The sequence below is a fragment of the Desmodus rotundus genome, chromosome 2, assembly GCF_022682495.2.
Source record: "Desmodus rotundus isolate HL8 chromosome 2, HLdesRot8A.1, whole genome shotgun sequence".
NCBI classification, from domain to species: domain Eukaryota; kingdom Metazoa; phylum Chordata; class Mammalia; order Chiroptera; family Phyllostomidae; genus Desmodus; species Desmodus rotundus.
This window is the reverse complement of record NC_071388.1, coordinates 85,443,202-85,470,182: the sequence shown is the minus strand read 5'-3', so window position 1 is coordinate 85,470,182 and position 26,981 is coordinate 85,443,202. Positions and strand designations below refer to the sequence as shown.

At 41.0% G+C, this 26,981-nt stretch overlaps 1 long non-coding RNA gene across 1 annotated transcript; it reads left to right on the top strand.

Moving 5' to 3' along the window:
* The first annotated feature begins 1,057 nt into the window (after window positions 1-1,057).
* On the top strand, window positions 1,058-25,149 carry LOC128780325 (uncharacterized). Its single transcript, XR_008426251.1, has 3 exons — window positions 1,058-1,342; window positions 19,731-19,822; window positions 24,888-25,149. It is a non-coding gene; the product is annotated as an uncharacterized lncRNA (long non-coding RNA).
* Window positions 25,150-26,981: the final 1,832 nt, after the last annotated feature.

Genomic DNA, 26,981 nt, shown 5'->3' with positions numbered 1-26,981 from the left:
GCTGTCATTTGACCTTTCCTCCTGAGAAGGAGTCACGTTAAACGAATTTCTTTCCTTGTTGATCACTGCCTTGTTTCATGTTATCTGGATAAAGGATGTCCTCAGGGTGATAGTGACAGGTTGGGGAGACGCAGATTTGGAACTAAGCGAGTGTATATGGGCTTTCTTTAAACCAGCTTTACAAAAGGAAGCGGTTTGTCTCCCCAGGGATAGTCTGTAAACAGTGATTGTTGCGGCTGAGGGTGGGTGAGGGTGAGTACTCCTGGCATCTGCTGGGTGGAGGCTTGGGTTGCTGCCAAATATACTACATGACACAGGACAGCCCCTTACAAGAAAGAATTATTTGGTTCAAAGTACAACAGTGCTAAGGTTGAGAAATTCTATTTTAAATGAACTGTTTTGCCATTTGGTCTTTTGGGGACAATTATTTTCATTCAGAGAAATAACTCAAAATGAACCTCAATATCAATAGCAATAAAATCCTATGCAGTTTTCCACTGGGTTCAAAGTTCAGGCTCGTGAGCCTTAGAACATAATGGGAAAGTCTAGTGTCTACTGATTCATCCAGAAAAATGATTTTCTCATACCAGTATTTACCCTTACTTAGCCTTTCATTTTTTAACCTGTCTGATTATATTGCTTATGGAAAGAAACAATTATATTGTAGGGAGATGAAACTTGAATGCCAGGGAATAATAGCAAATAACCATTTTACATTTGTTTGGGAAAATACTACAAAATAGACAGGGGTCCCATGGTAATTTTCCTTCCCTGAGTTTTATTACCAGCTACTTTTTCTCTGGTTTGGATCAGACTCTTCCCACAGGTACCGTCTTTCAGTCCAAAGGTGCTGTGTAAATCCATTTCGGATGGAAGCCTGATAACTGTGTTCTGGTGGGCTAATTGTATTTAATCTGCTCATTTCTGACTGTCATCACAGATTAAAGCATGTGAAAAATTAAATCATGTGAGATTGCATTGACTCTGGGTTAAAAGATTCTTGACCCATAGTAAATCCTATCTTTGCTTCATTTCGGTGCAGTGTGTTGGCCTAGAGGAAAGTGGAATACTGAACACGTGAAGCTGTCTTAGTGAAGAAGGCAGTCTGACTGGGGGAGTTGCAGTAAGGTGGTCTAGGGGTGTGGAATATACCCCCTTGAATCGTTGACGAGGAAGTGGAGGCTCCAAGCAGATAACAGACTGTCGCTGAGTCCCGGACCAGTGGCAATCCAGCGCTAGAGACCAGACTGCTCCTGGGAGTCCACTCCTCTTTCGGCAGTTTCTGCATTGCAGCTCTTCATCATCTCTGTGGCCAGAGCTGCCCGGAGTAAACTGTCCTAAGGTCAGATCATAATTTTGTATATGGATTCATTACTTTAGACTCTTCAAGTTACTTTCACGTATGTTATCTCATATCAAAAATGACCTTATTACACAAATAGCACAAGAATGTTTGTTTCCATTGACTGGAGGAAATAAAAAGTCAGACATATTAAGTAATTTATGTAAAGTTAAATAACTAATAAAAAATAGGCCCAGATGTCTCAGTGCAGGACTCTCCTCTCCTGCAGGTTTATTGTAGAGGTGAACAGTTCTACACTGATATAAGGATAGCTGCTCTTCATTGGTTACTTACTGTGTGTCTAGTGCTACGCTAAAAATATGCATTAGTCCATTTCTTCCTCACAGTCATCCTAAGAGGTTGAGATGATTATTAAACTTATTTGCTTGATGAATAAACTGAGGTTTGGTGAGGTTCTGTAACAGCTTAAGTTTACACTGCTAAAATTTTAGACTAAGATGTGTCCTGGCTCATGTGGTTCAGTGGGCTGAGTGCCGGCCTGTGAACTGAAAGGTCACTGGAAAGATCACTGGTTCGATTCCCATGTGCCTGGGTCAGGGGCCAAGTCCCCACTTGGGGGTATACAAGAGGCAGCTTCTCCCTCTTTCTCTCTCCCCCTCTTTCTAAAAATAAATAAATTAAACCTTTAAACATTTTGATCAAGATCTGTTTTTTACCAAATTAAGATCTGTTTTATACCAAAGTTCATATCTTAGCAATTATACTAGGGAACCAATGTTCAACATGGTTTCTCTATTACTATTTTAGTAACCAATATAATTTCCTGATTGGAATAGCCAGTTTTAGGCATTGATGTTCTGATTTTTTAAAAAACATTTTTACACTATTTCATGTTCTTTTTGCACTCAAAGAAACTATTTGTTTTGTTAAAGTCAAGGAGGATGATCTGTTGAGAGGTAAGTGGAGCATGAAATCTGCACACATTTCCCGTAGTGAATGGCAGGGTAAAATCCACAGGCAATAGCCCTGACTGAACTCTCGCTTGCTATACAGAGCATCCCACAGCTGAGCTATGACAGAGGGTCACAATCAGCTACCACCTAACAATGCCAAGGGCAAAACGTTAACATCAGGGTGTTTTTATATGCAATAATATAACTGTATACAAAGTTATGGATATTGGCTCACTGGAATCTTGGGGGCCTTGCTGACTAGACATTGATGAGGCAAATGGGGGAATAAACAGGACAGCTGTGATTACAGGTGTTTTGTTGATAGGGGAATAGCACTATATATTGTTATGTGTAAGAAAGTCCTCAAAAGACATCAAAAGGAGGAATCACACGAATTCTATTATTCACATTTTACACATATATCATTAAGATGATCACAATACTATTGGAGGGGGAAGAATCACAGATAAAAGCTTTGTTTAAATTAAAAACCAATCACATGGAAATTACTGTGGCTACCTCCCCACGGAGGAAGATGGAGGCCAGTGAACGGCCATCTTGGCCTTTTCTGATGTGGGGTGGTTCTCACAGCATGTGGCTGAACCCGAGTGGAAAGGAGGAAGACACCTCACTGGCAGGTTTTTCAAGTCATATAGCTTAACTTCATGGCAATGAATACTTCTGAAAAGGCATTTATCTATTTGGCATGGCTCAGTTGCCAAAAAGAGTGCTTATTTCCCGCATTATTGAAGCGTGCCCACGTGAGGACCCCTCTGTGGAGCACACTGACACCACGATGGCAGCACGGCAGTGTGGCTTACCTCCTGAGGACATAGGTCACTGCTTTTAGGGAGAGAGGAAGGGGGTGGAGAGAGAAAGGTACATACATCGGTATGAGAGACAGACATCATTTGGCTGCCATCTCGTACGTGTTCCGACTGGGAATTGAACCTGTGACCTTTGGGTCTATGGCACAATCCTCCAACCAAGAGAGCCACACTGCCAGGGCTGCGTTTGTGTTTTGGTAATGTGGTAGTCACTGCTGACAAAGAGACATCTCCCCACCGCTTGGAGAACTTTTTTATGGGAATAAGGGGCAATGAAGACTAGAATGATCCCTCCATTAAGCAAATGTCCAAATGTTTTGTTGACATTAAACTCATCCAAGGGGTTCTCCCACCATTAACCATGAATTTAATCAGATGAGCATCCAAGAAGAAATATACCAACTCTACCACGATTTAGGTAAAAATAAGTAAGTTAAAATCAAGCCATTGGTGGTTGACCATATTTCTCCTATGCTTATTTGCCATGTGTATATCCTCTTTGATAAAATCTTTTGTCCACATTTCACTTGGGCTGTTTCTTTGGTTATGGGTGAGTTTTATAGAGTTTTTTTTATATATTCTGGAGGTAATTCCTTTGTCATATATGTGATTTGCAAATATATTCTTCTAGTCTGTGACTTGTCAACTGGGAATTGACAGCATGACAGTGTTTTTTAATTGTTTTTAAGTGAATAGACTCTCTTTAGAATCTTGCAATTTCATGCAATAAAAAGGGCGTAGAATCTGTAAACTCTGTGGGAAAATTGTATAGTGCATGGGACCTCTGAACAACCAGAGGCAAGGAAGGTTCTTACAATAAATGAAATGGGCTTTCATGGCATGCAGACAGATTTAAGGAGGCAAAAAGAGAAAACTAGCCAATTATCATCAATGATCATACATATGCAAAATAAATGTTCCAGGAAAAAAGTAATTTAAGAAATATCCCATTGGTCTCATGCAACAAATATCTAGCAAGCTCATGAGTACTGGATACACTTTTAACCAGGTCATTTTACGTTGCAGGAAAACATTTGACACGTGTCATCAGGTGAGATGAACTGAAGCTATTTGCTTTGTGCTTGTGTTTTAAAGCATGCAGACAATTTAAGTGCCAATTTTACAATGAGTGAATCCAACACATAGGTGATGCACTTCACAGTTGGTTTTTAACCACTTGGAAACTATTCACCTTTACAAAATGTTAATGAATTATCATCATCATCATTATCATCATCATCATCATCATGTTTTTTTCTGGGTCAAAGAACATCATTATGTGACAGAGATAACGAATGCTAAGACTGGTGGACAAACGCGGACAAAACATGGCAGCCCACGCCCTCATTAAATCACAAGAAAGGACGTGTGCCAGGGTTTCCCATCTCATGCACCCTAGACACTCACTCAGTTGCTTCCCTACTGTATCTCACTCTTATTTATAGCTGATGTTGGGAAGCAGGGAGACAATAGTTTAAGAAAATGTTTTTCTCTTTCTCTTACACATTTACCTAATAAGTTCTATTGATTCCTTTTTTATAAATTATATTTTATTGATTATGCTATTACAGTTGTCCTGATTTTCGCCCTTTTCCCACCTCCACCCAGCCACCCCAGTTCCTCAGGCAATCCCCCCACCATTGTTCATGTTCATGGGTCATGTGGATAAGTTCTTTAGCTACTCCATTTCTTATAGTGTACTTTTTATCCTCATGGCTAGTCTGTAACTACCTATTTGTACTTCTCAATCCCCTCACCTCTTCACCTATTATCCCCCTGCCTCCTCCCATCTGTCAACCATCTGGTAGCTAACTTCTTTTCTTTTGCTGCTTCTAAGATTCTTTAAACTTTGACATTGTAATTATGATGTGTCTTGGAGTGGGCCTCTGTGCATCCATCTTGTTTGGGACTCTCTGGTGCTTCCTGGGCTTGCATGTCTATTCCTTCACCAAATTAAAGAAGTTTTCTTTCATTATTTTTTCAAATAGATTTCCACTTTCTTGCTCTTTCTCTTCTTTTTCTGGAACCCTTATGATGCATATGTTGGAATACATGAAGTTGTTCCAGAGGCTGCTTACACTCTCCTCATTCTTTTGGATTCATTTTTCTTTTTGTTGTTCTGATTGGTTGTTTTCTGCTTCCTTATGTTCCAAATTGTTGATTTGATTCTTGGCTTCATCCACTACTGTTGTTTCCCTGTAAATTGTTCTTTATTTCAATTAGTGTATCCTTCATTTCTGACTGAGTTTTTAAAAATATATATTTTATTGATTATGCTATTATAGTTGTCCCCTTTTTATTCTCCCCTTTATTCCTCTCCGCCCTGTACCCCCCTTCCCACCATCATTCCACCACCCTAGTTCATGTCCATGTGTCATACATATAAGTTCTTTGGCTTTTCCATTTCCCATACTGTTCTTAACCCTCCCCCCCGTCTATTTTGTACCTACAATTTATGCTTCTTATGCCCTGTATCATTTCCCCCTCCCTGCTGATAACCCTCCATATGATCTCCAGTTCTGTGATTCTGTTCCTGTTGTAGTTGTTTGCTTAGTTCATTTTTGTTTTTGTTTTTTTCTGTTTGGCTGTTGATAGTTGTTAGTTTGTTGTCATTTTACTGTTCATAGTTTTGATCTTCTTTTTCTTAGATAAGTCCCTTTATCATTTCATATAATAAGGGCTTGGTGATGATGAACTCCTTTAACTTGACCTTATCTGGGAAGCACTTTATCTGCCCTTCTGTTCTAAATGATAGCTTTGCTGGATACAGTAATCTTAGATGCAGGTCCTTACCTTTCATGACTTTGAATACTTCTCTTCAGTCCCTCCTAGCCTGCAAGATTTATTTTGAGAAATCAGCTGATAGTCTTATGGAAACTCCTTTGTAGGTAACTGTCTCCTTTTCTCATGCTGCTTTTAAGATTCCTTATCTTTAATCTTGGGTAATGTAATTATGATGTGCCTTGGTGTATGCTTCCTTGGGTCTACCTTCTTTGGGACTCTCTGAGCTTCCTGGACTTCCTGGAAGTCTATTTCCTTTACCAGACTAGAGAAGTTCTCCTTCATTATGTTTTCAAATAAGTTTTCAATTTCTTACTCTTCCTCTTCTCCTTCTGGAACCCCTATGATTTAGATGTTGGAACATTTAAAGTTGTCCTGGAGGTTCCTTTAATAAGGAAACTCTCCTCATTTTTTTTGAATTCTTGTTTCTTCATTCTGTTCTGGTTGAATGTTTATTTCTTCCTTCTGGTCCACACCATTGATATGAGCCCCAGTTTCCTTCCCATCACTGTTGGTTCCCTGTACATTTTTCTTTATTTCACTTTGTATAGCCTTCACTTCTTTCTCTATTTTGTGACCATACTCAACCATTTCTGTGAGCATCTTGATTACCAGTGTTTTGAACTCTGCATCTGATTGGTTGGCTACCTCTTCATTGCTTAGTTATATTTTTTTCTGGAGCTTTGATCTGTTCTTTCATTTGGGCTATATATATTTTTTGTCTTGGCATATCTGTTACAATGTAAGTGGTGGAACCTGAGGTGTTTGCTGGGGAGGGGGGCAACCCATGTTGCTGAGTTGTGGCACTGTATGTGGGGGAGGGGTGCAAGAGGGAACAATGCTGCTTGTTCAGCTCATGCCCAGCTTTCAGTTACTTCTTCTGCTACCCACAAGTAAATTGGGCTCTTCTAGTGCTGATTCCCAGGTGAGTGGGTTTATGTACATTCTAGGATCCTGTGGGTCTCTCCGATGAACTCTCCTGTGAGGCTGGGAGTTTCTCTTGTCACCTCAACCCCCACAGGTTTTTCCAGTCAGAGGTTTTGAGGCTTTATTTCCCAGAACTGGAAGCCTGGGTTGTGGTGTCTGTCTCGCTCCCCAGTTGTTCCTGCTCATTTATCTACCCACAAATGTGGGACCACGCACTCTTCTAATGTGAGGGAGGCCTATGTGGTATCTCGAGGATGACACTGCTGAACAAGTGAAGCTGGTATACAGACTCATGTTTCAAGAGACAGTGTTGCAGATGGGCTTCCAAAGTTAGACCTATTGTGCAGATAAGCAATCAAGTATTTAGTGGAGGGTGTGCCTAGTGAGTCAGGGGGAATTGTAGTGAAATCAGAAACTGGAGGGACTAAAGGATCCCCATGAAACTAACCCTGAGCAATGGCAAACCCAATAGCAGAATAAATTTGCTAAGGAAGCCACTGTCTGGGAAATGCAGAATAAAATAAAATGTACAATTGTCAGTTTGCTTTGAGAGGCACTGTCCTTTTGTGAAAGGGGAATTTTAAATTCCCTTCAGGAGTGCAGGTCAAGCTTTCCCTTGCAGTATCAATAGAAGCAGCAAGACCTGAGTTCTCCCCAGGTGTTACTTGCTTTATCTATGTTTGGTGGATCCATGGCTTGATTCCTGTGAGCTTTAGGGATGAGTGTGTTGTCAGCAGGACATCATAAGAACTGGTCTATTGCTTGGCTAACTGCTGTTCAGGACCTTGAGTCTTCTAGATCTTTAGTAAGACTTGATCTCATGGCTGAAACAGGTGTAAGTGCTTGTCAGAAAGGTGGATATACATGAAATGAGAAAACTTGTGCAAAATTGTTAGTGTTTGACCTTGATGTTGTACATGTTGTTTGATTTTTGATTCATTTTTTAAATCTAAAGGGGGTGTTCCTGAAACAGAAACTTGAATTGTTTCCCATAAACTATTTCAAAAGGATTTAATTTAAGCCCACTTCAGGATGCTACCCTAATTCAGATCAAGGCAAAATGTAGTGCCTGGTCCCATTCTAAATATGTTTTCTGGCTTATTTTTGCCAGGGTCTTCTTTCTTGTGTGGTTCATTTTCTGTCTTCCCTAGATTGAGGTCTCTAAGATGCATGTAGTTTCCCTTGAATTGGTAGTGCCTGTCTTATCTTCTGGAAGATTTCTGCAGTGAACAACAGTCCTTTGTCCAAACCTAGGGATTATTTCTTTAAGTATAAGTTTTGCTACCACAATTGCCTTCTCAGTTCTATTGGGGTATGCCTCTACCCCTCCAGAGAAAGTGTCTACAAAAATTAATAAAAATTTAAAGTTTCCTATGGTTTGAGGCATCTATGTAAAGTCAGCTTGCCAGTCCTCAAATGGATACATCCCTTTAGATTGTGGTCCCTTTCCTGTTGTGGCACGTTCTGTCACAGGATTATTTTTGCCACGTATCTGACAAGTTTAGATAACCTTCTGAATGGTCCTTTGTAAATGAGGGCCCTTCAGATGTGGTCTAATGAGGTCCATTAAAGCATCACTTTCATAAGGATCCCCTCATGTAGGTGTTTGAGGATGAGATGCACTAGAGCTTCAGGGAGTAATATCATACCATGAGTGTTGACCTTCTGTATAGAATTAGAGTCAGTATTAGAAAATACCCATTCATGGGCTTGTTCCTAATCTTGTTTTGTCTAATGGAGTTTAAATTCTGACAAGCCCAGGCCGGGGATCAAAGCCCCAAGTAGTGGCAGCCCTTGGGTGGCTTGTCTTGCTGCTTTATCAGCACTTTGGTTTCCCAGCTTGTTTGGGAACTGTCTTTCTTGTGTCCTGAGAAGTGCATTATGGCAATCTTGTTTAGTAGATTCACTGCCTCTAGCAATTTTAAAATCTTTTGCACGTTTGATGTCCTTATTCCCCAAAGTTAAGAGCCCTCTTTCTTTCCATAATGCCCCATGGCTATGGATTGCCATGAAGGTATATTTAGAGTCAGTGTAGATGTTAACATTCTTTTCCTGGGATAATTATAAGGCTCTGGTGGGGGATATCAGTTCAGCCTTCTATACCAAGATTCCTATGGCAAGAGCTTGGGATTGTATTACTTTGTCTATGGTGACTACCATATACACAGCTCGTGGTTGAATATTCTCCATGAAGCTACTCCCATCTGTATATAATTCCCAGTCAGGTTCTGTTAGCAGCTGGTCTGCTAGAATAAATTTGATCAATGATTTCCAAGCAATCATGCTGGAGGTCTGAGCCTCCCTCCCTGAGTCCAGGTGTATGTAGGGTGGTCAGATTTAAGGTAGTGGTGGTTTGCAAGGCAACATTTGGGTTGCCTAATAAAATAGCTTCATTTTTTCCCATGTGCCCTGCAGTCAGCCAGTGCCCTCCTTTCTAACATTTCTCAGTTAAGATTTCTATTCTTTTTATTTTTTTGCTTTTGAGTTTGGGCAGTCCTTTCTCCAATGGCCCTCCTCCTTGCAATAGGGACATTCATTGATTGGCACCTAGTGAGTCTTTCCTCCTTCCTTTTGGGACACACCTGTCCTTTTGGTCTCTCCACACTGTTTCTAGGAAAACTGTGGCCTGCTTTAATTTCCTTATTTCCCAGGCATGGTAAACTTTAAAGGCTATGTTCAATGGCTGGGAAGGATTCATTCCTGACACCCTGTCTAAATATTGGAGTTTCCTTCTAATATCTGGGGCACTTTTCTCAATTAAAGTCATGTTTACCATCCAGACATTTTCTTGTGGCTGTGGATCAGCATCAGTGGGCTTTCAATAGGTCTGAAAGATCCTTTCTAAAAATTCCGAAGATCTTCATTGGTTTCTGTTGAGTGGCACATATCATATCCAGGCTTTTTTGTTCAGGCACCTCTTTCTTTAGCCTTTCCAATATTCATCTTTTCTAATGTTCTAGGGAGGTTAGGCCCCTGCTATTCAGGTCCCAGTTAGGCTCTGTCAAGGTATTGCCCTGCCTGGGTAGGGGGTCCTGTTGGGATTCTCTTGGTGGAGGTGATGAGCCTCCTCGTTGACTTTATTTGTAACCAACTGCCTTGCCTCTGCCATTAGGAGGAGAGTCTGTACATCTGCCCAGCTTGGATGGTGAGTGGCAAAAATGGAGATGAAGACATCTGCCATCTTATGAGGATTCTCCCTATATGAGGAGTTGGAATTCTTTCAATTCAATAAATCTGAAATGGAAATGGAATATGGGCCCAAGAGTAGCTAGTGGAACGACCTGCCTTGTTTATTCCACCTATAGGGTACTGCCTCAAAGGGAATTGTCCTGCTCCAGATAGGGATGCTCCCTGGCCAAACTGGGGTCTCTGCTGGATCTTTTATGGGGAGACCATTCCTTTTTCATACTGGGTGGGACTGTCACCCCTCTGGGCCCTATATCAGAGGTATCTAGCAGCCAGCATGGTATTGGGAAAATCTTCCTGCTGCTAATCCTGCATCCCCGGATTCAGGGCATTAAGGAGACTTATTTCCTCATTTTTCCTTTACTTCCTGTGTGTTACTATCAGGGAGGGGTTTTGAAGCAAATTCTCTTCTCGGAGTCATTAGTTTATTCACTTTCTTTGCCAAATACTCACTGTGTAAAGATAAAAGGCCTGACCCTGGCTCGTGTAGCTCAGTTGGTTGGAGCACTCATAACCAAAAGGTTTTGAGTTCATTTCCCAGTCAGGGCTCATGCCTAGGTTGTAGGTTTCATTCCTGGACCAGGAGCATATGATCCCTAGTCTCGACATGTGCAGGAGGCAACCAATTGATGCTTCTCTCTTGCATCAATATTTCTCTCTCTCCCTTCCCTTCTCTCCCCTCTCTCTAAAAGCAATGAATAAAATTTTCTTAGGTGGGGATAAAAAAAAAAGACATAATGTCCGACCATTGGCAAAACAATTCCAATTGTATGATGGTGTAGTAATTTAGGGAACAATTTAGGGGCCATTTCCCCCCATAGTCTAAAGTATACATAAGCTAAGCAGTGTTACAATAGAAAACCAATTCCTTTTTAGTCATTGGATTATAGTTGTACATGGACCAGTCTGCTAAAATTCGGCCCAATGGGCTCCCTTCAAGAGTTGAGACAGAACCACTGATGGCACGGAAGTACATACCCAAAACCATAACCAGAGCAAGACCCCAGACGAAGTGGGAACATATAGACAAAACTTAGATGTATAATTCCATTATTCCAAACAAGTGCTCACAAGCTTGTCTTAGCGCCTTGTCTCCTGCCAACCAATACCACAAGCATTCCTAACCAATAGGCATAAAGCCCAAATGGCAGGGGTGGCCTACCAACCAGTGCTGCAAATGGTTTTAACTGGACCCACGTGGTACAAAGCCCAGGTGACACAAAGCCTAAGCAGTGGGGATAGCCTAACAACCAGTACTGAAAATAGTCCTAGCTGGACCCAAGAAGCACAAAGCCCAAGTGGCAGGGATAGAAGACCCCTGGTGTGCATGCCGGTTTGTCTTGCCCAGTTTTGGAGTCCCTTTGCTGCCCAGAAACCCATTTCCTTTCACCAGCCAAGTGTTTCAGGCAGCTGACACCCCAAGAAGGAGTGCAGGGAACTTCCCTCAGAAAAGCTCTTGGCACCTTCTGGGAAGCCCCTGCAGTCCTGCTTCTGGGGTCGGCCTTCCACAGGCAGCTAGCCCAGGCCCTCTGGGACTTACCAAGTTCCACATTATCCCATCTAGGTCACCAAAAACTGTAACTGAACAAAAACAGAGGTTTGGCTGCCTGCCACCAAAAAAGTCAAACGTGAGGCGGGTGCTTGTGCGAAAGGAAAGGGGTTTTATTCAGGTGCTGCACAACCTGGAAGAATGGCGGACTTCTTTCAAAAGGAGAAGGAAAACCATCTCCTTTTCCTGTTCTTATAGTGACAGAGAGGGAGGTTGTTTTTTTTTTTTCCCCCCCTTTACAGTTACCTTTCTAACTTTCAGTGTGCTTGGGTGCTGCCCATTCATCTTTTTAGCTTTGGTGTGCTCGGGTTCTAGCCATTCATATTTTTATCTCCTGGCCACACTCAGTGTAAGAACCTCCCTCTGCTGCCATCTTGACCATTGCAGGAGACTCCCCGGTGCTCTGGTTGACTGATTATGATAAGAATATCACAAAATTTGAAGATTGAGTAGTAACGGAAAGTAAAGGGGAGAGAAGAAAGACGGTCCCAAGCTAGGTCTTTTGGGCAACTAGGAATGTCTTTATTCTTTTAACCCAGACAGGAGACTGAAAAGGCAAGTTGATAAATCTGGGTTTTCCACTGTGACATGTTGAATATAACAAGACGACCATAGAATATAGTCTACAACCAGCTAAATTAACCATGTGTTTAGGAAAGCAGTTCAAACTTTAGGTTTCATGGACAAAATATTATAAAGACTCTGTTATTCTTTGTAATTGTAAAATAAAGAGAATTTAAGTTTCTCTTTTACGCATGTATTCCTTCAAGTGAAAAGTAAGAGTGGGCTGACTTCCTTCCCCAGACTCCAGGTTTTCTTCCATTACTTTTATGACTTTGCTCATGCAGATATAGAAATTGACCAAAAACTTTATGAGCAACTTATCTGCAACAAGTGAGTAAACTTTATGAGTCTGGCTGAAATGGAATGCTGTATATCAATGGAATGTTTTTTGGTAGCTAAATTTTCTTTTTACTGAATTTTTATTGTTTACACTATTACAGATATTCCTATCCCCCTTTCTCCCTCACCATTGTTACCTCCCTTCCCTCTGGCCATCACCACACTGTTGTCTGTGTCTGTGGGTTATGCATACGTGTTCTTAAGCTCATCCCTTTACCTTCTTTCATCCAGTCTCCCCTTCCCCCTCCCCTCTGACAGCTGTCAATTTTTTCCATGTATTCTTGCCTTTGTTTCTATTTTGTTTGTCAGTTTATTTTATTCATTAGATTTCTCACATATAAGGGAGATCATATGGTATTTGCCTCTTACCAACTGGCTTGTTTCACTTAGTATAAATATCTCCAGATCCACCCATGCTGTCACAAAGGGTAAGAAGAGTTCCTTCTTTTTTTATAGCCTCACAGTATTGCACTGTGTAAATGTACCACAGCTTTTTTATCTACTCATCTACTGATGGGCATTTGGGCTGTTTCCAGATCTTGGCTATTGTAAATAACACTGCCATAAACATAGGAGTACATATATTCTTTTAAATTGGTGTTGCAGAATTTTTAAGATACGTTTCCAGAAGTGGGATTGCTAGATCAAAAGGCAGTTCCATTTTAATTTTTTGAGGAAACTCCATATTGTTTTCCATAGTGGTTAGGGAAACAAAGGAAAAGAACAAATGGGACTACATCAAAATAATAAATCTTCTTCACATGAAAATAAACCATCAACAAAATGAAAAGAATACAGTGTTCTCCCACTTTATGGGAGAACATATTTGCCAATGATACATCTGTGTAAGGGTTTAATTTCCAAAATATTTGAAGAACTTATACAACTCTATACGAGGAAGACAAACAATCCAATTAAAAGAATGGGAAAATGAACCTGAATAGGTACTTCTTTATAGAGGACATACAGATGGCCAATAGACATGTGAAAAGATGCTCAACATCACTAGCCATCAGAGAGATGCAAATTAAAATTACAATGAGGTATCACTTCACAACTGCCAGAATCAATGGCTACAATCAATAAATCAACGACAAGTGGTTACGAGGATGTGGAGAAAAGGGAACCCTGATGCACTGTTGGTGGAAATGCAGACTGATAGATAAATGGTTCTTAATAACATTGTGCAAATATCAGTCATTGGATTAGCAGACTAAAAGTGGTTTGCTCTGAGGTACTTATGCCTTTGGTCTATAGCCTTCTTATTTAAGCAGAAATTTTGCTTACACACGTGCACTTTATGTTCTCAAAGTCCAGGCTGTGGTGACCCAGTCTAGACTGGAAGCAAAGAACAGAGCACAGAGTCCTGCGATGAATAAACTCACATTGTGAGAATTATACAGGTAAACAAGTGTAGATAGTATGCAGCTAACCATTTTGCTCTTTCAGGAAGGAACTTATGTAGTTACTTCACTACTATTTTATCTCCTACCTGAATGCATATTTTTTGGCAAACTGTAGCCACAATGATTTTTTAGTTCCACAAGGATTTTGAAAATATAGAGTACCTCCATAATTCTCTGTGGAAGGGCTAATTCTCTGGCAGAGCTTAGAGTTTGCTTAGCAAGAAACTTACTCTGAATGCACTTTAAATATAAAAATGGTGAGCTGAGAAGTAGGACTCTGTCAGGCAGGTGCTGGATAACAACAATATCTTCACCTTCCTAGGCCTTCGTGGGGGGGATCTGATCAAGCAATCAAATATGAGTGTTCTGAAATAGGACATAGGTTTGTTATAGGCTAAATTGTATTCCTGCCAGAATTCTTCTGTTAAAGTCCTAATGTTAAAATGTGACCATATTTGGAGATAGAGTCTTTACAGATGGAATTAGGCTGAAATCAGGTCATTAGGGTAGGGTTTAATACAACAGAAGAAGAAATTTGGACACAGATACACACAGAGGAAAGATTGTGCAAAGACAAGAGAAAAGCCAAGGAGACAGGCCTGGAAAAGATTCTTCCCTCCTGGCCCTACAAGGAACCAACTTGAAGACACTTGATCCTGGATGTCTAGCCTACACGACTGTAAGAACATAAGTTTTTGTTGTTGAAGCCACCAGTCTGTAGTACTTCGTTGTGGCAGCCCTTGCAGACTAATACAGCGTCGTCTCATCTTTGTATCCCCAGGCCTCAGTGTATGGCCTGGGATACAGCAAGTTCTCAGTAAGTGTTTTTAAATCAAAAAGTGGAAAGGGGTCTTGTTGGTCTTTGTAAAAGGGTTAGCATAACTTGGAGGGGTATACACAATCCACAAACTATTATTCATTAAAAAAGTTCAGTCGACCAACAGTTACCACATATTTAGAGGTTAGGTCTTAGAGTGGTTCCTATGGGTTGGCTGCACTCAGAGGAGTAGACATCCGCCCTGCCCTCCGAGAGATCATTGCCTGGGTTTGTTCATCCTGGAAAAGCAAAGGTTCAAGGCAAAAGATGTTGTGATAGCCCTGTCTGAACAGGAGGTCCTCTCTCTTTATGTCTAGTCTTGTCTGTACCAGTGATGGCACTTTTTTTTTTTTTTTGAAGATCTTCCTAAATGCACATGCTCAAGTTTGCTAGTAAGTAGGGAAGTAGGCTGGTATAATTAAAAAAAAATTTTTTTTTGGCCCGGTCCACTGGAATTTAGGTATCCAGTATTTATTTGTCAATATAATTTTAGTGTTTACTTAGACTTGCAGCAAAAGAGACTATTTATGCTGTAAGTGAACTTTTAACTAAATTTACTATGGAGTTAAATGAAACATAAAATACACAAGGTTGAGTTTCAGTTAGTTGAGAGCGGGCAAATATTCTCCAGCCATTGAGGCTACTTCAACATTTTGGTCTTGCTTTCTGGGAATGAAGATTATTCTTCAGTTCAATGTTTTCTATGTAGAACACAATTTGCTGACTCTTTTTGCTGCTGTTTCACTGACTTCTTACTACAGCTCTAGGCAATGACTTTAATTGTCACGGCCATTTTACAGGCAAGAAGACTGAGGAACTCAGATGGTCTGACTAGTCAGTGGCAAAACTGGGGTTTAGAGAAAACTGACCTGTCCCCAATGTCTGAGTCTTTTTGCTGTGTCATATCACCTCCCTGTTCCCATCAACATTTGTCTTTTAATCTGCTATCTCCTAATCTTTCTTTTGAATGTGGTGTGTGTAATGGGTAGAAGTTGGGAGGGCTTACAGCTTCTTGATGGCTTTATCATTTCTCAACTCTCCAGCCTCTCTCCTTATTTTCTTTCTTTGTACTCTGCAATTGCTCTCCTAAGCATATACACGGAGGGGGGCTGTCTGCCCTCTTCCTTGCTGCTGTGTGTTCCATGCTGCAGCTTCTCCTGCTTCATTTTGTGAGTTTAGCCTTGTCTGCTTCATCACCATCCATTTCCTTTTCTTGTACACTCTGCATTTCCTTTCTCTGTGTTGCCTGATATTCTACTCTGCTTACATTTTGGGGACTTGCCTTCCCTCTAGTGTATAATTTAGCCCACCCTCGAGGCCCAGGCATTGGACAATTGGTTTCATGTGATCTGCTGCTTCCATTTCCTTTGCTTCTTATATTTATAAGTAAAATGGAAGCTTATCTTTTGCTTAGGAAACTTTAGTCTTGTGATGGAAAAAGTCCTACCATGTGACAGCACCCGCCAGGAAAACAATCTTCTCAACACATGAAACAAATCTCTAATGGTGTTTTCATGTTTTCTCATTTTTATGAATCCCTGTGGCTAATAGATAGCAAATCACACAGAAGCTTAATCCAACACACTTCTACACCTGCGTCTTTTACTGTATGTTTCAAATAGCATAGTACCATGAAAGTCTCCTTAAAAATTATAATCCCAGTAATATCTCCCTTTTGCTAGCCGCAGTTTATTGGGAGTGGTGGGACCAGTCACAGCTCACTCTTGACCACATTTCCCCTCTCTCCACTACAGAGTGCCTGAGAGGCCCATTGAAAGAGCACACAGTTGACCCTAATAATTTATCTTTCCCTAAGATATCATTAAGCCCTGCATCCTCATTTTTTTTTCAGTCTCTGCAGGAAGCCCAAGACTCTAAACCCATCCTCCATCCCCATGGCCCTTATTCTTACCTACTCAGTGTGGCTGTGCGTATCCTCTGATGAGTCCCTGTCTCCCTCATGCTCTGCCAGTGTATGTCCAGGAACTCATGGTAGGTGTACAAATTAGGAGAGACTAGGTTTTACTGTGGTAACAAATCAATCATACATATCCCATTGCAAAGCATCAGCAGCCCTTGCAAAACAAAGGCTCATTTCTCACAGTCTGTACTTAGCATCGGTTGGCAGGGAGTCTGCTCTTCATAGTCACTCAGAAAAGAAGCTGACAGCTGACAAAGGCTCTGCAATATTTTATCAAAGACATCTGGAAACAAAGCCTCCTTGGTGGCCTCAGAAAAGTAGGAATGAAATGGGAGAATTGCACTCGAGTTTTCCAGTGCCTCAGAGCAGAAGTAACACGCGGCATTTCTCACATGCCTTTGTCAGAAATATTCATATGTCCCTGCCTAATTATAATGGAGTTGAAAAGTCCTGTCTTCCTTGTGGCTGAAAGGGGCAGGGAATGACACTGGTGATCACCAGTAAAGTCAGTCTCAATCTGTCATTTAAAAAGTACCCTGTCTTCAATATTTTCTCTTTAATTCTCTGTAAGTTCTTGTTCTTAACAATGTCTGTTTTTTATGAAGGACATTGCAGCCCTTAAACGGCGGTTCTTTTTTCTCCTATACTCCGTATTCTCCTGGGCTTGTAAGAAGAATAGTGTATGCTTTGCTCCTCCTTCTTCTTCCAGAAGATGGTTCTCTTCTGCTTTCCTCACCTCCCCCCATAGATCTCATTTCTTTAAAGCACTTACCATCTGACTGGACTTATGCCCTTCCTTGCTACAGCCAAGGGTCATCCTTCTTGTTGCTTCCTCCCTGCTCTCTTACCTCCCCCACCCCCCAATTAGTGGAAGATTTTATCACTTTCTCAACTGTGATTTACTGTATTTTACTCCTTTTGGCTTCTTTCCTCAATCTTAGTGACTCCAGTATCTGCAAGGGTAATTCTTCCTGCACCCTGTTCTTGACTTCTTAATGCCAAAATGTTTATCTTTCCCTCACCTTTTACATGGTGATCATACTCCAGGCCTTTGCCTCCAAAACTTCAATTTCTAGCATCTCAATTACTGCCTATCATTTTCTATTTTTCCATTTCAACTCTTTGTTATAAGCTCAGTTGTAACCCCACCTCCCCCTGCAATTCTTCTGTGGAAGTCCTAAATGCTAGCACTGCACAATGTGACTGTTTTTAAAAATCAGTATTTACAGAGATGGTTAAGTTAAAATGAGGCCATTAAGGTGGGACCTAATCCAGTATCAGTGGTATTCTTATAAGAAGAGAAAATTAGGACATGGACCCTCATACAGGGAAGACCAGATGAAGGCAAAGGGAGAATAAGGCCAGGTATAAATCAAGAGAGAAACCTTAGGAGAGACCAACCCTGCAAATGCCTTGATCTTATGCTTTCAGCCTCCAGAACTATGAGAAAATAAATTTCTGTTGGTTTAGCCACCCAGTCTATGTTTTTTGTCATGGCAGCCCAAGTGGACTAATACAGCCCTCCAATGTCCTTGCCTTCTCACATGTTTATTCAGATCAGATTTCATGGTTCAATAATATAATTATGGCCTTCTACACACTTTTGTTTTTACAGCTCCTGATCAGTCCATTACCTATTATATGTTATAAGCCTCCTGGGCAAAACTTCTACCCTGACTGGATTTAACTCTCTCTACTTAGATGAAGCCTGTGGCCCAGCAGATGAGCATGGCTCATAGAAAACAAGACCCATTCAGTACATGTGGCAGCATCTCACTCTTAACATTTCTCTTGTCATTCTCTCTCCTCTTCTCTGACAAGACTGCTTTATGCCATATTCTTGGTTTTCATACTTCCACTCCCCTCTACATTCTCAATGATTTGCCTCTTGTTTCAGGGTGAAAAAGAAGCAACCAGAAAGTACCGCCTGCTCCTCCCTCACAAAGTCTACCAACTGCTTTGCTTCTGTGCCCACATACTCTGATGTCCTACCTGTGAAAATGGATGAATGACTCATATATTTAATGTGGCGGCTCCCTGCTTGTGCTCTGCATCACCTACTCAAGGAAATGGCTCCACAATGTCCTGGCTTTCCTGCATCAGTGCCCTTCTCCCTCTTCTGCAGGGTTATTCCTGTCCGTGTACCCATATACCCGAATGCTTCATTACAATAGGGCTTTCTGTGCTGGGTTGCAACCCTGAAATCTGAAAGCTCACAGAGATTTATTTCTTGCTTATACAGCAACAAATGGGTGCTGGGTGACTCTTCATGGCAGCTGTTCCCAGTAAGAGGAACATTGTGACTCTGGCTGTCTGGCTCCTTGGGTCCCCTGTGGGTGGGCAAAAGAGAGGGGAAGGGAGCAAACACATAGTTGGGAAAGGAAGCTTTAGAGAATAACATTGAAACATTTTTTTCTAGGAAAAGCTGCATTAGAAATAAATATTTTAAAATCCAAGATATTTTAAAATGAACTCTTTGTTATCTACTATGGGCAATTTCACCTACCACTGATAAGTTAAATAGGATGATCATCTCCTTTGCATGGACATATTAATGGAATTTTCTTTTTCACTGTGTATGTGTGTGTGTGTGTGTGCTCTATAGAATTCATAGCAGTACAATTATTCTGGGAGAGTATGTGTTATTTCACTCAATAAATATGCAATCAAGAGGTAGAGATTTTTGAACTGGGTTGTTTTGTCTTTCTAACTCTACAGAATCTGGCATAGGAATAATCTGAATTCATATAGGAAAGGAAACTATTTGCTTTGGGTGAGGCAATGAATTTATTTATGCATGTGCATACCTGCTTTGTGTTTTAAATAGGCATTTATGTTACCCAAACCTAATCTTTGGTTTTAAGAATTCAGCTGCATATTTACAAATCTGTCTTTCAAAACTAACTGAACTAATGAAGAAGTATATAGGATATAGTTGTCTTTTTGCATAAACCTCTCCAAAATTTACTGGCCAGGACACTGCAGTTTATTTTGTTCATGATTCTGTGGGTCAGTGGTCTTCTGATCTCACTGGGCTTAGTCACATCTTTGCAGTCAAGTTCCTGTCACCTAGGCAGCACTGCTTCTGAGGGTTGGTTGGCTGTGGACTGGGTGACAGTGGAGATGACTGAGCCAAGTGTTTTTTATCTTCCAGCAGGACAGCCCAGGCTTGTTCACATGGACTGTGGGCAGTAGCCCAAGAGAGTCGAAGGGTACAAAGTGCTTGAACCCAAGACCTGGGACAAACCGGTATGTTCTCAGTCTTGCCACATTCTATTGGCCAGACAAGGCACGATGTTAGCCTGCATTCAAGCAGTGAGGAAATATATTCTAACTGTTCATGACAGGAGCTGTAAAGTCAAGTGCAAACAGATGTACAAAAAGGAAGAGAAGTGATTTATGGCTACCTAGCAATCTACCACATAGAACAAACATTTGAGAAGTACATCTTGAGGTATTTGAAGTTTGTTTCTCCACCTAGTACTAGTCAGTGAAGAAAGAAAAAGTCAGAAGTGTGCTTTTGAAAACAGTCTTCCCAAATATTTTTTCCTTGCTTTCCCATCTCTGCTGTCACTAGTAAATATAGAGCGTTGAGAAAATAATCATTCTTTTAAAACTAAAAGCTTCAATTTTTAAGCTTATTTATTTCCCAGTGGAAATAGTTTTTCTGAAAGAGGAAGTGTGTTGATTGCATCGAAAAGGACCAACATCTTGTCCCCATGGTAACAGAATCTTAAATTCTCCAAGTATTCACCATCAGGTGTTTTGAAGCCCAGTAGCCATATAGGACCACATTATATATTGGGGGAGAAAGAATTACATGCACCACATGTACCACAGGTGCAGGCTGCTGGCAGATCAGAATGATGGCTTATGAAATAATAAGCATGTGGTTAAGTTACCAATAATAATAATAATAACAATATTTTTCTCATAGGAAGTGTTTTGATAACTCTGCTACATTGGAAAAGCACTACTTCCAACAATACAGGGATAGACTGTATTTTAATGTTTTCAAGGACATCTTAGGATCAAATGTGTGTGCATATGTGCAAATATACAACAATGCACATATATATGTACACACACAATTGTTGAACTCTGAATTTAAACAAAAGTGATAGCAGTTGTAACCACCCTGTTATTAGTTACTGGAATATTTGAAATGATTACTATTGTCCTGACTTACTATAGTCTTAAAAAAGATGTTTAGGAAATACGATGTCTGAGTCCTAAAAGGTTTGTGTGGGTGGTCGCCTTTCCACGGAAATTGTTCTCTTTCCCACACCCTTATCTCAGTAGGTGTCGCTAAGGCTTTAAAAATTGGAATTTAGATTCAAATCAAGCTACATCTCCATGAAGTTATTTTGGGTATATAAATGGCAGACATAGTGCCTGTCTGTATCTATGACTTCTATTAAGTGGCGTAGGAACCATGAGAGAACAAATCTTTGCTCACTGTGGTAGCTGAATGGCTGCCATTACTGCTGAAACTGTAAAGCAATTTTCTGTTGTAAAATCCATAGTAATAGAACTCGGGAAAGGTGGATCTCTAGGAGAACAGAAGAGGAAATGTGTGTGGGATGTGTATGAATGAGTCACTGAGCAGGATTGGAGAGTTCTTCAGATTAGAAACAGGAAACTCTGGGGTATTTGGAAAGGTGAACATGCACTTTGAACTAAGAAGCGACAAGTCTTCTTGGACCAAGGATCTGTATGAGGCAGAGAAATTCATGGATGATGTCAGCCACCTGGAGGGGGTACAGAAAGTATGGACTCCAGACCCTGATTCTAACTGCAAACATTAGGTTAAGACTTGTCCCTCACTGGCTGGTGTGATGATTAAAGAAGTCAGTGGAGGCAAATGCTTTGAAAACTGTAGAAACAATGTACAAAGCTCTTCCTTCTTCACTGGGCACCTGCAAGGGGAGGAAATGAGGTAAAAGAGGGTAGGTAGAGCATAAAGAAAACACTGTTGATGTGTGCCTCCCTTCACCGAGCTGCAGAAAAGCTGGCTTCCGCAGGGCTTGGAGATCTTGGATCTGAACAAAGAACATTGAGTGGGAGAAAGAACTGGGATCCATGTGCCTTCACAGTGTGACTCTCAGGTCACATGGCAACAGGATGCTGCTTATCTGAGGCGAGGGAGTCTATGCTCAGTAAATATTTTCTTTGCTTGTACTTGGTTTCTTTGGAATCCCTGGAATTCTCATCTATAATCCACCCTACACAGTCTTACATAAGTGTCATTTACTCCTCCCGATTACTCTAGGATGACTATATTTGTGGGTCACCCATCTGTATCTAAAATTCCAAAACCCAGAAAGCTCTAAATTGGAAAGTTCTTTTAAAATCTTTTTGTAATTTTGGTGACAACACTTGAATTGAACTGCCATAAAATTATTAATAGTGTTATAATCACTAGGTGGATTATTAAAACATTTTTCTGAAGGAATATCAATATGTTCTCTTACTAAGTGCCATCCCTGACATTATGTGTGTTATATAAAATTCAGTTTATGTACTACATTACTCTACATAATAAAATGATTCTGAAATTTATTTCCAAGGATATCACATAAGAGACTGTGCACATGTATTATTTCCAGGTTAAAGGTTGAAACTGAGGTTCAGTGAGGTGAAGTGCCCAGCTTCCGGTCACATAACCAGGAAACAATGGATTTCAGCACAGGGATGATGGGCTATGGTGGTTTCTATACCACTTTCAATGAATTCTTTGTTTGGGGCCAAGGAATTATTTTGAAGTCACTTTGTAAGCTTCTACTCAATGAATATTTTTACCATAGGCAATTAATCTCTTTTTTAGTTTTCTAATACTCTCATTTTCTCCATCTTCAAGGAGCTCTGACTTTGCTCTTTGGGGGAGAATTGATAGAGATAGCAGAGTCATTGGAAGTGGTTAGAAACAAGTGAGATGGGGACTTCTGGTCAAGATGGTGGCATAGGTGGACACACTGTGCCTCCTTGCACAACTGTAAGGATGATCACAACTAACCTCAAAAAACAAAACAAAACAAAACACCCAGAACTGCTAGAAAGTTGAACTGTATGGAAGCTCGATAGCCAAGGATTTAAAGAAGCCAAATTCATCCGGACGGGTAGGAGGGGTGGAGATGGGGAGCTTGGGCAGAGAGGACACGGTATGGCAGGAGCAAGGAGGCAGTGGCAGTGGCTGGTGGAATGGGTAGTCCCACATTCATGTGTGGTGGACAAAATTGGGAGGGATACCTTGGGAGAGAGCAATCCCAGCCCCCGGCCAGACCGTGCAGCCCAGGGTTCTAGCACTGGGAAAATAAAGCCTCATAACTTCTGTCTGTTAAAATCAGTGGTGGTTGGGAAGCAGAATAAACTGCTGGTCTCCGGGGAGAGTTTGTTTAAAGGGCCTGCACAGTCCCAGGGCAAATGTAAACCCATCCACTCTGGGAACCACCACTGGGGCAGCAGCTAGAGGGGTGCCAATCATATACGGGAAGGGGATGAAATGACTGTAAATGGGTGAGCCTCCAGCAGTGACTGGAAACGAGCAAGCCTTCAGCAGCCAGCCAGTGGCATTGTCCCCTCTCTGACCCCTCTCCCATATACAGAGCCATCCCCCCGCCCCACCAAGAGCCAAAAGGCAGTGAACCATGTTGTCCTGCTCAGGTGAATACCTAAAGGCTTTGCCCATTCAACTTAACAGGTGCGCTAAGACAGGGAGTCAGAGCAGCTCTACCTTATACACAGAAACAAACACAGGGAGGATGCCAAATCAAGGAGGCAAAGAAATATGGCCAAATGAAAGAACAGAATAAAACCCCAGAAAAAGAACTAAATGAAACAGAGATAGCCAACCTATTAGATGCAGAGTTCAAAACATTGGTCATCAGGATGCTCAGAGAACTCACTGAGAATGGCAAAAGCATAAGGGAAGAAATGAAGGCTACACTAAGTGAAATAAAGAAAAATCCACAGGGAACCAACAATAAAGGGAAGAAAGCTGGGGTTGAAATCAACGATTTGGTTCATAAGGAAGAAAAGTAATCAACCAGAACACAATGAAGAAATGAGAATTCAAGAAAACTAGGAGAGAATAAGAAGACTCTAGGACATCTCCAAATGTGCCAATATCTGAACCATAGGATGTCAGAAGGAGAAGAGGAAGAGCAAGAAATTGAAAATGTATTTGAAAATATAATGAAGAAAAACTTCCCTAATTTGGTGAAAGAAATAGACCTACAAGTCCAGGATGCAGAGAGCCCCAAACAAGACGAATGCAAAAAGGACCACATCAGGGCACATCATAATGCAAATGTCAGGTGTTAGAGAGAGAGAATCTTAAAAGCAGCAAGAGAAAAGCAGAGAGCTACAAAGGAGTTCCCATAAGACTGTCAGCTGATTTCTCAAAAGAAACTTTGCAGGCAAGAAGGGGCTGGCAAGAAGTATTCAAAGTGATGAAAAGCCAAGACCTACATCCAAGATTACTGTATCCAGCAAAGCTATCCTTTAGAATTGAAGGGCAGATAAAGTGCTTCCCAGACAAGGTAAAGCTAAAGGAGTTCATCCTTACCAAGCCCTTATTATATGAAATGTTAAAGGGACTTACCTAATAAAAAGAAGATAGAAACTATGAACAGTAAAATGACAACAAGCTCACAACTATCAACAACTGAACCTAAAAAAAAAACTAAACAAAAACAAACTAAGCAAACAACTAGAACAGTAACAGAATCATAGAAATAGAGATAACAAGGAGGGTCAGCAGCAGGGAGGGGGAGTGGGGAGATGGAGGAAAAGGTGCAGGGAATAAGAAACAAAATTGTTAGGCACGAAATAGATGGGGGGGGTTGGGGGTTAAGAATAGTATAGGAAATGGAGAAGCCAAAGAACGTATATGCATGACCCATAGACATGAACTAAGGTGGGGATTGCTGAAGGGAAAGGGGGCACCAGGCAGGGAGGGGCAAAAGGGGAAATTGGGACAACTGTAACAGCACAATCAATAAAATATACTTAAAAAAATAAACAAGTGAGATGAAAATCATATTTTTTAGAATATATTTTCTGTGCAATTTGTAGTTTTAAATTTAAACATTGACATGGTCCCCTTTTCAAAACTAAAAGAGGTAGCAAATCCCTAGTACATGTGTTTTTAAAAATTCTTTCATAGTGAGAAAAAGCAACCAAGACATTTAATTATTTTCAAAACACCATTTTAAAGTAGCCCTGACTATGGCATTTCACAATGTATAAAGAAACAAAACTGTCACTTACTTGGGTTGGGTGTGACTTTGTCCTTTGTCTTTTTTCACAACAGCCTGCATTCGCTTGCTTTAACTTGGCCCACTTTTCAAAGATGCCATGGTGTGAAATTCAGGAGACTGTCAGCTCTCCTCCCCCAGATGCTCTGGGCCAGCTCCAGGCCCCAGACACTTCTGACAAGGCCAACTCCCAGAGTCGATAACTCTGAAGAGGCTGCTGATCCCAGGACAGATGACAAGATGTGCTGAGCCTCTGGGACAGACGTGGCAGGATGTTACTAATAAAAGTCAGCCCTGCTGGAAGGAAACAGATGTGAAGGCAAGATTCAGGTGACAACCTGGGCTTATAGAGATACAGGATGCTAGGGAGGAGGGAGGAAAGTAGGTGGGCATTTGGCAGTATATACAGAAGCAAGACGTGAGCATGGGCGGTGGGAATTGTGCCTTTCAGAGATTTCTGACCTTCTGCCTGCTGACTTGGAATTAGACTTCTGGACAGAGGGGGAGGAGGGGGAAGGGGTGAAAAAGGCAGATACCAAGAGAGATTATTGACTTGGCAACCAGACTAAAGGATGCTGTTGTGGCTGGCACCTGAGGGAGACAGGGACAGAGTGGTGTAGCTTGTAGGTCTAACATGAAGGGCTGAGTGCCAGAGTTTCAGTTGCTGCAGAGAGCCGGGAGGTGGCTGGCCTCTCCCACTGACAAGAGAAAATAACCTTAAAACGAATGAAAAAGAGTGAAATTTACTATCTTCGGATAGATTTTAAAGTTGGCATTTGGACGTACATTATGCTAACTTTCTCTTATCTGAGATGCATAACCTCATGTTGCCATATTTTAAAAAAATTCCAGCAATATCGCCACATTCCCAATTCCGAGACCGAGGTGGTGTGATCTGACCACAGGCTTTTCCCCATTCCACAGCAGTGAACAGTAAGTGATGGTTCCGTATCCCAAATGTTGACCCAGAGCAGTATCATTTGCTGGGAGGCAGAACTCACTGATTCTGTTAGCATACAATTTTGTTGCCGCATAAATCAGGACACTTGAAATGCAGCCCCATTCTTCCAGGGTTTTGCTTTCAGCTTTCACGGAGCATTCCCTTCAGTTGCACTGTCCTATACCGCCATAGTCCACTAGATGTCGCTGTTACTCGTGCTTTTGTGTGACAAACTGAGAGCAATCAGCTTGCCCTCTGGAGCGTGTGTGCAGGGGGAAACCATCTTCAGAAGGGGAGGATAATGCTGCCTGTGCAGATTTAAATATAAAGACCTCTTTACCTGGCACTTTCACTGAAAAACAGACACTCCGTATGTTGTGTTATTTGGTTGCTGTTTCCTTTTCTGTTTTTTAAAGGGAGAGACCGAAATAAAAGCATTTCTCCCACTGACTACCTTCCCCTATTCTTACTAGTTCTTAATTCTCCTTTATAATGTACTTTTCAGCCCCATAATGTAAAGACTATTTATTACCAAGTTAGGAAAAGCAGTCTACTATGGCTATTCAGAGTCTGTATGTGGACTCCAAATGCTTCTCTTCTAATTTCTTCCAAACTGTAGAGACTTCAAAGGGAATACCTAATTTCCTTAGAAAAAAGTGACGTGACACTGACCTCACCTAGGAAAAGAGCCCCGTGAGGGCACAGCGAGTCAGAGACAAGGACTCAGCTATTGTGACTGCGAGCAGATCCGCCCTTGAACCCGCCAACGGACGGAAGTTGTCGAGAGTTTCAGGCAGCTGAGCGGCAGTGTTAGACACACAAATTGTTTGGTTTTTTGCTAAACTTGGCTTACTTGTATTAAATATTGAATACAGATAAATTTTCAAAGCTGTGGCCATTGATTACTATAATACCAAACAATTGTTTGATTGTGAAATTAAATAGGATGTCCAAATAATAATGCATTTATAAAATTGCTTTTTATTTATTAAAAAATTATTGTTGTTCAATTACAGTTGTCCCCGTTTTCCCCCCATTGTTTTAAAAACAGATTATTAATAGCATGTTCAGTGAGGATGTCTCAACATGATTTCATAATAGCAAATGACAAACAGTAATAAGTAATAGAGATAATATTAAGATATAAAAAGAGAAAAACCTTACAAAATATATCTTTAAAACCAAATGAAGGCCATGCTTGAGTTGGTGG